Below are 11,614 nucleotides of genomic sequence, written 5' to 3'. Positions count from 1 at the left end.
GGAAACACTTAACTTAAAAACCAATAATTGCGCAAGAAGACGGGGGGCATAACACGCCTAAATTGACGATTTTCAAACACCGAGACTTTCCCATTTGGAAGCGGCAAGGTAGTGCCATGGACGTATGGAGTTCGTTAACAACGAACTCATTAAATATTACCGGGATAAGCAAAATAATCAAGAATGGACGAATCCTTGTTCTTAGGGGAATTACAAATTGAAGAATAAAGGCTTTGCATGTTAAAAACCCGCTAGGACGAAAAACTCGCAAGGGGCGTTCTAGGCAAAAATTAAGGTATAAAATAAAATAATAATAATAATAAATTAATTAAAAATCCCGATAGGATACGTCATGCGCAAAAATCAGGGATATACAAAAAATATAAAAAAAAAATAATATAAAAAGCAATGCCTGCTCAAGTTGAGAATCGAAAGGTGGCTCAAGTATTCCTTTTTAGATGCAAGACTCCATAAAGGTTTTACTCCGAACTTCAAGCACCAACGTTCAAGTAAGTGGAAGGGTGTTCTTGGAATAATCAGACCAATCATCAACCATGCCTCTCTAGGGGGCAACCTTTGTCAATCTCTCTGTGTATGAATCACAAACTCGGGCATGCCCAGGCCTTCGAGCTATGCTAAAGGGCACGTGTAAATTGAAAGTACTGATTTTAATGCCATAACATTCTTTCATTTCTCTTCTCCCTTTAAATACTCACTCTAGACCTCATCCATTAACCCTCTAATAGACAAAATGTATTTGCGATAAAGACGTTACTCGATAATAGCATGGAAAAGGCAATAAAGGAACGGTCACATGACTAGGGTTCAGTAAAATAAGGCATCCCACAAAAACGCTGCACAAATGAAAGCTCGACAGGAAAACCACTAAGGGGGATGCACAAAAATAAGAGCAAGATTCGCTAGGAGACCCACAAGGAAAAGGGGTAACCTAGGAAAAAATAAGGATCAAAAGAGGAATGTCGGCTAGGGAACACATTCTAAGGAACCTAGGCAAAAATTAGGACGTTAAGGCAGCAACCTGAGTTGAAAATCGAAAGACAGCTCAAGGGGAATCATCTAACCAAGGCGCAACCCCAAGTCATCACTCCACTTTCCAATAAGGCTAAAACACAACGATAACTTCCTTGTAGCAAATACATTTTGTTTAATAACCCTAAACATTAAAGCCCATCTTGGCCAACCATTCTTCTAAAAAACCCTTTTGAAAATAAGAATCCCTTCTAACAACCATTTTCGAAAAAATATACAAACATCCTTTCTTTCTTTTATCTTGACCCTTATGACATTAAAATGGTACCGAAAAGATACATGGAAAGTGCACAGTGAATACTCATAGAGGGAAGACCAAGACGTCCCTGAACGGAGTTTAGAGACGTTTTACTACACATTGAACATATAATTAAGGAGCAATTAAAGACTTCGGTTCGAAGGAACGTATCCCATTAATAATAAAAAATGGCACGGATAAAAAGGAATCGTCAACATTAACCATAACGTGTACAATATGATTTCCTGACATTAAAATTTGAATTGCATGTTTTTAGGAACAAAACACAAGCATAAACCGCATCGCATGTATATGTGGTAGGGGCATATGGAAGGGCGTTACAAAAAAATAAAAAAAGGGAGAGAAAAATAATAATAAATAATAATAATACTAATTAAAAAAATCAGGCCTATCTTGTGTTTTCATGTGCATTCGTGCATTATACTTGCTATGGGTCAGAAGGTGTCATCATGACAAAGCACTTGTAAAGGCTTAATAGCCAAGCAAGAGCCGAAGTCGTGTCTAAAGCCTCACCCAACAAAGCCAATCCTAAGTGATTCTACATACCACCGAGCAAAGACATGTCAGCAGTAGAACAAAATAGAATCAACCAAACAAGCAAACCTATAAGCTTGAAGAGGCCATCATGCCTTACTCCTCAACCGAATGAAGGATGATCCAAGAGAATGCCAAGACCAGGAATGGCTTCCTAACCAAACCCAGGAGTGGCTTCCAAAATAATACTTATCAATAAAGATTTAACAAATAACATCATCATAGAAAGGAATCCCTCCACCAATGATGACACAAGAAAAATATAAAATAGAAAAAAGCAAAGCTTAAAAAAAAGATAAAAAGCAAGCTTCAAGCATGAAAAAGCCGAAGCTAAGAAAATAAAAATTCAGAAAAATACTCCTACAAGCAGACGCTTGGAGAGGCATCACAATACTCACTTGGCGAGAGAAACACAAAATTCTCGCCACACACACATCCTCAAGGAAGGCGCTTGGAGAGGCATCACTATACTCACTTTGGCAAGAACAACACTAGATTCCTGCCAGCCATCTCATACTCCAATGAAGATGCCTGGAGAGGCACTACAATACTCACGTAGCGGGGCATCACCCATCCCGCTAGCCCTAGTCCAAAATGGGGGGCATCTCAAGCATTCCCCTATCTTTCAATCCGAGGGGCATCCAACGTTACCAATGAGAGGACACCGTCGAGTTCCTCAAGTACAAGAGCAATAAGGGTTGCTAGACCCCCAAAACTAGCATTGGGCCAACTGAAGCATCAAATATCAGTCCAGCCTGTAGAGGTTGAGCTCAGAACATACTCCCCCAAAGGTTGCTAGACTCTCAAAAATAGTACAAGAGCAGTAAAGGTTGCTAGACCCTCAAAACTAGTACAAGAGCAGAAAAGGTTGCTAGACCTTTAAAACTAGTACAAGAGCAATAAAGGTTGCTAGACCCTCAAAACTAGTACAAGAGCAGTAAAGGTTGCTAGACTCTCAAAACTAGTACAAGAGCAGTAAGGGTTGCTAGACCCCCAAATTTAGCATTGGCCCGGCTGAAGCCTCAAATATCAGTCCAGCCTAGAGAGGCTAAGATTAGAACATACTCCTTCAAACGTTGCTAGACCCTCAAAACTAGTACAAGAGTAGTAAAGGTTGCTAGACCTCAAAACTAATACAATAACAATAAAGGTTCCTAGACCCTCAAAACTAATACAATAGTAGTAAAGGTTTCTAGACCCCCAAAACTTGCATTGGGACGATTGAAGCCTCAAATATCAGTCCATCTTGGAAAGGCTGAGCTTAGAACATACTCCCTCAAAGGTTGCTAGACCCTCAAAACTAGTACAAGAGTAGTAAAGGTTGCTAGACCCTCAAAATTAGTACAAGAGTAGAAAAGGTTGCTAGACCCTCAAAACTAGTACAAGAGCAGTGAAGGTTGCTAGACCCTCAAAACTAGTACAAGAGCAGTAAAGGTTGCTAGAACCTCAAAACTAGTACAAGAGTAGTAAGGGTTGCTCGACCCCCGAAACTAGCATTGGGCTGACTGAAGCCTCAAATATTAGTCCAGCCTAGAGAGGCTGAGCTTAGAACACACTCCCTTGAAGCTTGCTAGACCCTCAAAACTAGTACAAGAGCAGTAAAGGTTGCTAGACCCTCTAAACTAGTACAAGAGCAGTAAAGGTTGCTAGACCCTCAAAACTAGTATAAGAGCACTAAGGGTTGCTAGGCCCTCAAAACTAGCATTGGGCCAACTGAAGCCCAAAATATCAGTCTAGCCTGGAGAGGCTGAGCTCATAACATACTCCCTCGACATCGAGCCATGAATAAATATCACACTATCATGGAACAAGCAGAAGCAACAAGAAGCATCTACACAAAGTCGGAGGCATAGATGGCGTAGTTTACGACCCACCTAACATAGCATTCACCAACACTCAATTGCTCTAGTGGGAAAGGGTACATGTAAACACTATCTATCCTAAGAAAGCAATGTGGAGGCATCTACTGCCAAAGAAAGAGACAAGACCCGAATGAAATGTATATGTCTTTACTTGCCATTGGAAAAGCAAACACCTAGCTATCCCAAAGGGCAAGTAAAGAGGGGTAGCTGTAGACACCTAATTTTGTCTAGACCTATAAACAAAGAAATGGACTTCTATTATGAAGGAAAGAATCTCCCGAAGCATGGAAACAACATGATGTGACGTTAGAGGGCCTAAAGCCTAACATGTTTGATTTAGTAGCCCGAAACAGGCCATTCCAAAATCGGAACTGGTTGTTCCAAAGCTGGAATGGGCCATTCCTAATCTGGAACGGGCCATTTCAAACTACTAAAAAAGCCTGAAAATCCTAGCTGAAGAACGAGCCATAACAGGCCATTCCAGCATAGGTTATTATGAGCCAAGTTCAAGTTTGAAATGGGCTGTTCTAGCATCAGAACAGGCCATTCCAGATTCAAACTTAACATATAACAAACTAACCTAAAATGGTTCATTCCAAAATCGGAATGGGATGTTCCGGTCAGTTTTGATGTCTATAAATAGTAGACTCGGGCATTGCTCTTGGGGCAAAAAAAAAATTCATCTAAGAGGTCTCATATAGTTCAAAAATTCTCTTCATATATCTCCTGAAGCATGGAAACAACATGATGTGACGTTAGAGGGCCTAAAGCCTAACATGTTTGATTTAGTAGCCCGTAACGGGCCATTCCAAAATTGGAACTGGTTGTTCCAAAGCTGGAATGGGCCATTCCTAATCTAGAACGGGCCGTTTCAAACTACTAAAAAAGCCTGAAAACCCTAGCTGAAGAACGAGCCAGAATGGGCCATTCCAGCATAGGTTATTATGAGCCAAGTTCAAGTTTGAAATGGGTTGTTCTGGCATCAGAACAGGCCGTTCCAGATTCAAACTTAACACATAACAAACTGACCTAAAATGGGTCATTCGAAAATCGGAATGGGCTGTTCCGGTCAGTTTTGATGTCTATAAATAGTAGACTCGGGCATTGCTCTTGGGGCCAAAAATTTTTTTTCTAAGAGGTTTCGTATAGTTCAAAAATTCTCTTCATATATCTCTTTGTAATTATTTGTATTTCTTGAAATTTGTGAGGTATTTTGTAGTGTGAAAGGTAGCCAAAAAGCACCTAATAGATCTCCTTATTTGAAGATCCAATAAAGTTCAATCAAGAGGTATTTCATTCAATACTCTTTTCTTTTCTATACTTCTTTATTTTCATAAGTATTGTTTCAAATAAAAAGAAATAACCATCTAAACATCCTAGGTTAATTCATGTAATTTAAATTTCATGCATGTAAATAATCATTAATAAGAGGGATATGATATTTAATCCATTAATTCTTATTATGCTAGCTTCATCATAGGGTACCGATTTAGGACGTTGTAGGGGTGCTTAACACCTTTCCTACACGTAATCGACCCCCGAACCCAATTTTGGTTATTAATGCCATTATTGGACTTTCAAAAATCTTTTCTTTTTCCAATGTTTTGAGCAAAACATTGGTGGCGACTCCATGAACCATTTTTCAAAACCATTAATTAAGGATTAGATAGTAAAAGAGAGGAGAGATAGAGAGAGAATAAATAAAAACCTTCGAAGCAAGCTTTATAAAGGGATCTTTAAATGTCGTGGTACAAAGGTGCATTTTGGAAACCTTTCGCTCTACAAAAGTCTCAGAGACACTGATGGAAATCTAATCCCCAAGGATCCCTTTGGAAGAGGTAAGACCAAGAAGGGTGAAGGTTTATCCAAGAAGGCTCACACTTGAAGACCATTGGGCCTTTAACTAGGTCCATGGTTAGGAGGCTGGAGGAGGCTTCTATAGAGGAGGTGCTTCTTAGACCTATGCTCAATATGAGTATTGAGTATGACTCCTCTTTTTAGTCTCATAGTCTCTATTGTACATACATTGTATAGTTTGATTTCTTGTACCTTGTATATAGTAGATACTTGTATAGGTGTACTTTGCCTTTGTATTTGTGAGGCATTTTCTTTCTTTTATTTTAGGTTATCCTTTAGGAATTTAGGGTATGTTACTTGGAGACTTTTGCTCCATTTGACCTTGTATTAAGTGGGGGTGACAAATAGCAAGGTGTGTATGTGCAACTAATAATTGGGCCAGAACTGGGCCTAGGCGAAATTTTACATATTGGGCTTGTTTTGTTCCATATTTTCCAAGGAATTGATTTAGCTAGGTCTCACCATCATATGGTGAACCTAACTAAACTAACTCCAAGTTTTTGGATTGGATTAAATATGGAAAAAGACAAGTGGGTCGCCTAGCTTGGATTCCTTGGCCGAATTTCTTAGCTTCATTTGCACACTTGGGAAGTTTGTGCTACAAGCTTCTAACTTAGCTTGCTTCCCAAGCTTCTAAGTTAGAAGCTTGCTCCACAAGCCTCCTAAGCTAACTAGACAGGTCAAACTAAGCTAACCATGGTTCTCTTGAACCATAGTTAGCCTAGCTTGCACCATAAGTTTCCCTCACCCTATATAAACCTTTTTCTTACCTTTGTAATCACTTTTGATGATATTGATTGAGTGAGATCAGAATTTGCACCAAAGTTCTATCTTCCAAAAGTCTTAAACCTTTTTGATATTCATCCAATTCTCTTATCCTTTTCATAGAAGAGTGTGGTGAGGATTGAAGGGGCTTATCTTCCTTCCAAGGAGTGGCGCCTCTTGAAGGGTGTTCTTCACCAACCGTGGTGATTCCAAGGCTTTTCCTTCCATTGGAAGCCTTGGAGAAGCTTGAGAAGAATCAAGAAGGTAAAGATCTAGGGAGAAGCTTGAAGAGGAATCAACATCAATCCAGTTTCTCAACAAGTTTTCCATCAGACACTCTAAAATATAAGGAGAAGGGAGAGAGAATGAATAGCATAGGAATTTCTCATTTGTGTAAAGTGTGGAAAACTAAGCCTTGGGCACTCTTATATAGACACTTAGGGACAGGGAAAATCCATTCCCAACACTAGAACAGTCGTTCTAGGCCATAAAATAGCACTTGGAAGGTTTTTGGGAACAGGTCATTCCAAATTAGGGTTATAATGTAAAATTTAAGTTGGGAATGGCTATTTCGGGTTTGGGTAGGGTCGTTCCCAACTTATTTCTTACATAGTGAATTTGAATTGGGAACGACCGGTCTAGGGTTGGGAACGGTTGTTCCAAGATTTTTCCTATGGCTTTAAGTGTTCTAAGTGCTAAAGATTGTTGAAATGATGAAGATCATTGAGATGACAAGAATACTCCTCAAGAAGTTTTAGTTTTGATGATATTGTATAAATGATGTTTGAGCCTATGTAAAAGGCTATTGTATTGACTGTTATAGATATAGGCTTGTGTATGTGTTTGTTTATGTTTGATGATGATTGCTTAATTCAAGAATATATCAACCCTTTAAAGAAACCAATAATTTGTTTTTTAAGTATTTCCATGAGTAAATATGAAATAATAGATTATCTTGAAAAGGGTAATTTACTACCAAGTGTTTAAACATAGAAATATTACTTGATTCAAAACAAGAGTTTTCAAGGTAACTTTGTTAATCAAATTACCATTTAAGGTAATAGATTACCAAACCTGTTACTGGAAAAAGATATTCAAATGTCCTCTGTGTTAATAGATTACCAAGTCTGTTGCTAAACATATTTTCAAAGTACTATCTAAGGTAACTGAAGTTAGAAGAAAAACACATAGAAGGGGGGGTTGAATATGTTGTGTGAACGGAGGAATTTTAAAAACGTTTTCACAAAAGGAATCTTTTTCGTCCAATAAAAACATTATTTTGAATACTTAACAACTGTGCAGGATTTTCTCAACAAAGGATTTTGCATCTGACAGTTTATCGTCTACACAAGAAAAATGTTTCCAAAAATAATAAGTTAAGTAAGTGTATTTTTTGTCTAAATAAAGTTACAGAGATGAATAAGCAATGGATGAAATTTTCAGTATGATGTATTAACTAAAAAAAATTGCGTCTGAAATGTAGATAAACAATGCAAAGATTTTTATACTAGTTCGCTCAGACTAAGCTACGCCCAATCTCTTTCAATTGAAGGGTTCCACTAGACTTTCAATTAAGTACAAGTATTATCACCACTTCTGGTTTGCCAGGTATTGTCAACTACTTCTGGCCCGCCAACTTCACTCGTCAGTGCTAGTATTCTTTGTTCAGCCTTTTCAGGCTCGTAATGAGTATTCTTGACCACTCCTGGTTCCGAGTATTATCAATCACTCCCAGTTCGCCAACTTCACTCATTGGTGCTAATTGCGCAACCCAAAAATTTCCGATCTCGCGACTAATGGTTTAGACATCCTTTTAAAAGTCTCATCAATTAAGGAATGCCCGGACACCAGACTAATCCTTAATTAATGGTTTTGAAAAATGAGTTCATGGAGTCGCCACCAATGTTTTACTCAAAACATTGGAAAAGATTTTTAAAAGTCCAATAATGGCCTTGATAACCAGAATTGGGTTCGGGAGTCGGTTACGTGTAGAGAAGGTATTAAGCACCCCTACAACGCCCTTAATCGGTACCCTATGATGAAGTTAGAATTATAAATAATAATAATAGAAATATTAAATCCCTTTTTATTAATAATTATTTACATGTTTGAAATTTAAATTATACAATTAACCCTAAAATGTCTACATGATTATTTTTATTATAACTATTAATTATAGAGAAGAAATAAAAAAGAGAAAGAGATTAACTGAAATACCTCTTGAATGAGCTCTATTGAATCATCAAAAAAGGAAGATTTTAGGTGCTTTGTGGCAACCCTTCACACTACAATGCCTCACAAAATCTCAAGAAATACAAAAGAGAGGGGGAGAGAGAAAAAAGAGAGAAATTTCGTGCTCTAAGGAGTCTGGACGAAATTTTGGAGTCTTGAGAAATGAGCCCAAGCAGTCTATTTATAGACTTCAGAAAGGGTTCAGAACGGCCCGTTCCAAAATGGGAACGGCCCGTTCTGGATATGGCCGTTACGTAGTATATTTGTACCTTAGAACGGCCCGTTTTGAAATCAAAACGGCCCGTTCCGGGAACCAGAACGACCCGTTCTGATTTCAGAACGGCCCGTTCCGGGGTACAAAATTAAGCCCCTTTGATTGGTTTGGAACAGCCCGTTTTGGTCTGGAACGGCCCTTTCCAAACTTCCATTTTTAGGCCTTTAAGAAGCCTCGGAACGGCGCGTTCCGAACTTGGGAATGGCCCGTTCTGATTTTGGAACGGCCCGTTCAGATATTGGAACGGCCCGTTCCGGGCCACTAAAAATAGCTGATTTGGGCTTTTGGGCCCTCTGATGTCCTATCTTGTTGTTTGCATGCTTCAGGAGCTCCTTCCCTCCATAACAGAGGTCCATTTCCTTGTTTGTATGTCCCCGGACGAAATTGGGTGTCTACAGCTGCCCCTCTTAACTTATCCTTTGGAATAGTAATGTGTTGCTTTTCCAAAGGCAAGGAAAGACGTAGACATTTCGTCTGGGTCTTCTCTTCGTCTCTTTGATGCTTCTGCGTTGTTTCGCTTGTGATAATGTGTCCCTTTATTTGTAGCTTGTTAAAGAGGGAGTATATTCTGAGCTCAGCCTCTCTAGGCTGGACTGATATTTAGGGCTTCAGCCGGCCCGCAGGTGGGAGCTCGACGGCAATCCCGATTTTGACTTTGAAGAACTCGGCAGTACCCTCATTGTCATTCACTGATTTAAGAGGCTCGACGGCGGGTCTCGATCAAACTGTGCTGATTTTTAAGGCTTCAACGGACCTATGGTGGGAGCTCGACGGCGGTCCCGATTCTGACTTCGAGGAACTCGGCGGTACCCTCGTTGTCGCTCACTAATTTAAGAGGCTCGACGGCGGCTCTCGATCAAGCTTGGCTGATTTTAAGGCTTCAACCGACCTACGGTGGGAGCTCAGCGGCATCCCGGTTTCAACTTCGAGGAACTCGGCGGTACCCTCATTGTCATTCATTGATTTGAGCGGGTCGATGGCGGCTCTTGATCAAGCTTGGCTAATTTCAAGGCTTCAACCGACCTACGGTGGGAGCTCGGCAACATCCTAATTTCGACTTCGAGGAACTCGGCGGTACCCTCGTTGTCATTCATTGATTTGAGTAGCTCGACGGCGGCTCTCGATCAAACTGTGCTGATTTTTAAGGCTTCAACCGACCTATGGTAGGAGCTCGACGACAGTCCCGATTTTGACTTCGAGGAACTCGGCGGTACCCTCGTTGTCGCTCACTGATTTAAGAGGCTCGACGGTGGCTCTCGATCAAGCTTGGCTGATTTTAAGGCTTCAATCGACCTATGGTGGGAGCTCGGCGGCATCCCGTTTTCAACTTCGAGGAACTCGGCGGTACCCTCGTTGTCATTCATTGATTTGAGCGGCTCGATGGTAGCTCTTGATCAAGCTTGGCTGATTTCAAGGCTTCAACCGACCTACGGTGGGAGCTCGGCGACATCCCGATTTTGACTTCGAGGAACTCGGCGGTACCCTCGTTGTCATTCATTGATTTGAGTAGCTCGATGGCGGCTCTTGATCAAGCTTGGCTGATTTTATGGCTTCAACCGACCTACGGTGGGAGCTCGGCGACATCCCAGTTTTGACTTCGAGGAACTCAACGGTACCTTTGTTGTTATTCATTGATTTGAGCGGCTCGATGACAGCTCTCAACTTGGATGGTTGTTGATATCCTTTGGAGGAGGACCTTTGAAATATTGGGTGGATACTTGATGGTGATTCCTTCTCGATTTGAGGTACTCGACGGTACCCTCGTTGTTGACTTGTGATGAAAAATGCCCCAAGGAGGATGGGCAAGATGTACTTGATGTGCCCCTGTGTTGATGGGCGATAGATGGGTGATAGGGATTCAGGTGTTGCCCCTGCCATGTGAGTGTTGTGATGCCTCTCCAGGCGTTTGCTTGTGGTTGATTTTTCTGAATTTTATATTTGTTTAGCTTCGGCTTTTTTATGTTTGAAGCTTGCCTTTTTCTGCTATTTTTCTAAATGCTTCGACTTTTTCAACATGTATGAAGCTTGCCTTTTGCTGTTTTATCTTTTGTTATCATCATTGGTGGAGGGATCCCATCCCATGATGATGTTATTTGCTTGATATTTATTGATGAGTATTATTTTGGAAGCCACTCCTGGCTTTGGTAAGGAAACCATTCCTAGTCTTGGCATTCTCTTAAATCATCCTTCATTCAATTGAGGAGTAGGGCGTGATGGCCTCTTCATGCTTGTGGATTATTCTTCCTTGTCCGGTTCTATCCCGTCTTGCTGTTGACATGTCTTTTGTTTCTTGGTGGCTATATGAAACCATTTGTATGGAATGCCCTTGTGGGGGCTATGCTTTTTGACATGATCTTGGCTTTAAGGCACTATCTATTTGTTGATCTTTTTTACGAGTGCTTTAGCCTCATGATTCCTCCGACAAGGGATGGATAGACAAACACAAAGAATGCAAGAATGCAAAAGAAAATGCAAAAAAGGAATGGATTGGATTTTTTTCAAATTTTTTTTTTTGAAATTATACACTTTTGTGCACACTTGTGCCCTATGCATGCTATGCAATGATGCCTCTATGCTAATGCTTAAATGCAGATTGATTTTACTTTCAAGAAATTAATCTATGCGCATTAATCAATGACATGGATTGTTAGCCTTTAGCCGTGTCGAATTCATTCCAAGTGTTGCTTCCTGAACTTGAGGTTTAGTGCTATTTCTTGAACCTGAGGTTTGTTTAGTTCAGCCCTCTCGCTTGTACCAGATATGATATGTTAGCCCTTAGAT

The sequence above is a fragment of the Cajanus cajan genome, chromosome 3 (assembly GCF_000230855.2).
Source record: "Cajanus cajan strain Asha chromosome 3, NIPB_CcT2T_4, whole genome shotgun sequence".
Lineage (NCBI taxonomy): Eukaryota > Viridiplantae > Streptophyta > Magnoliopsida > Fabales > Fabaceae > Cajanus > Cajanus cajan.
The sequence above is the reverse complement of the archived record's forward strand: the minus strand, read 5'-3'. Positions refer to the sequence as shown.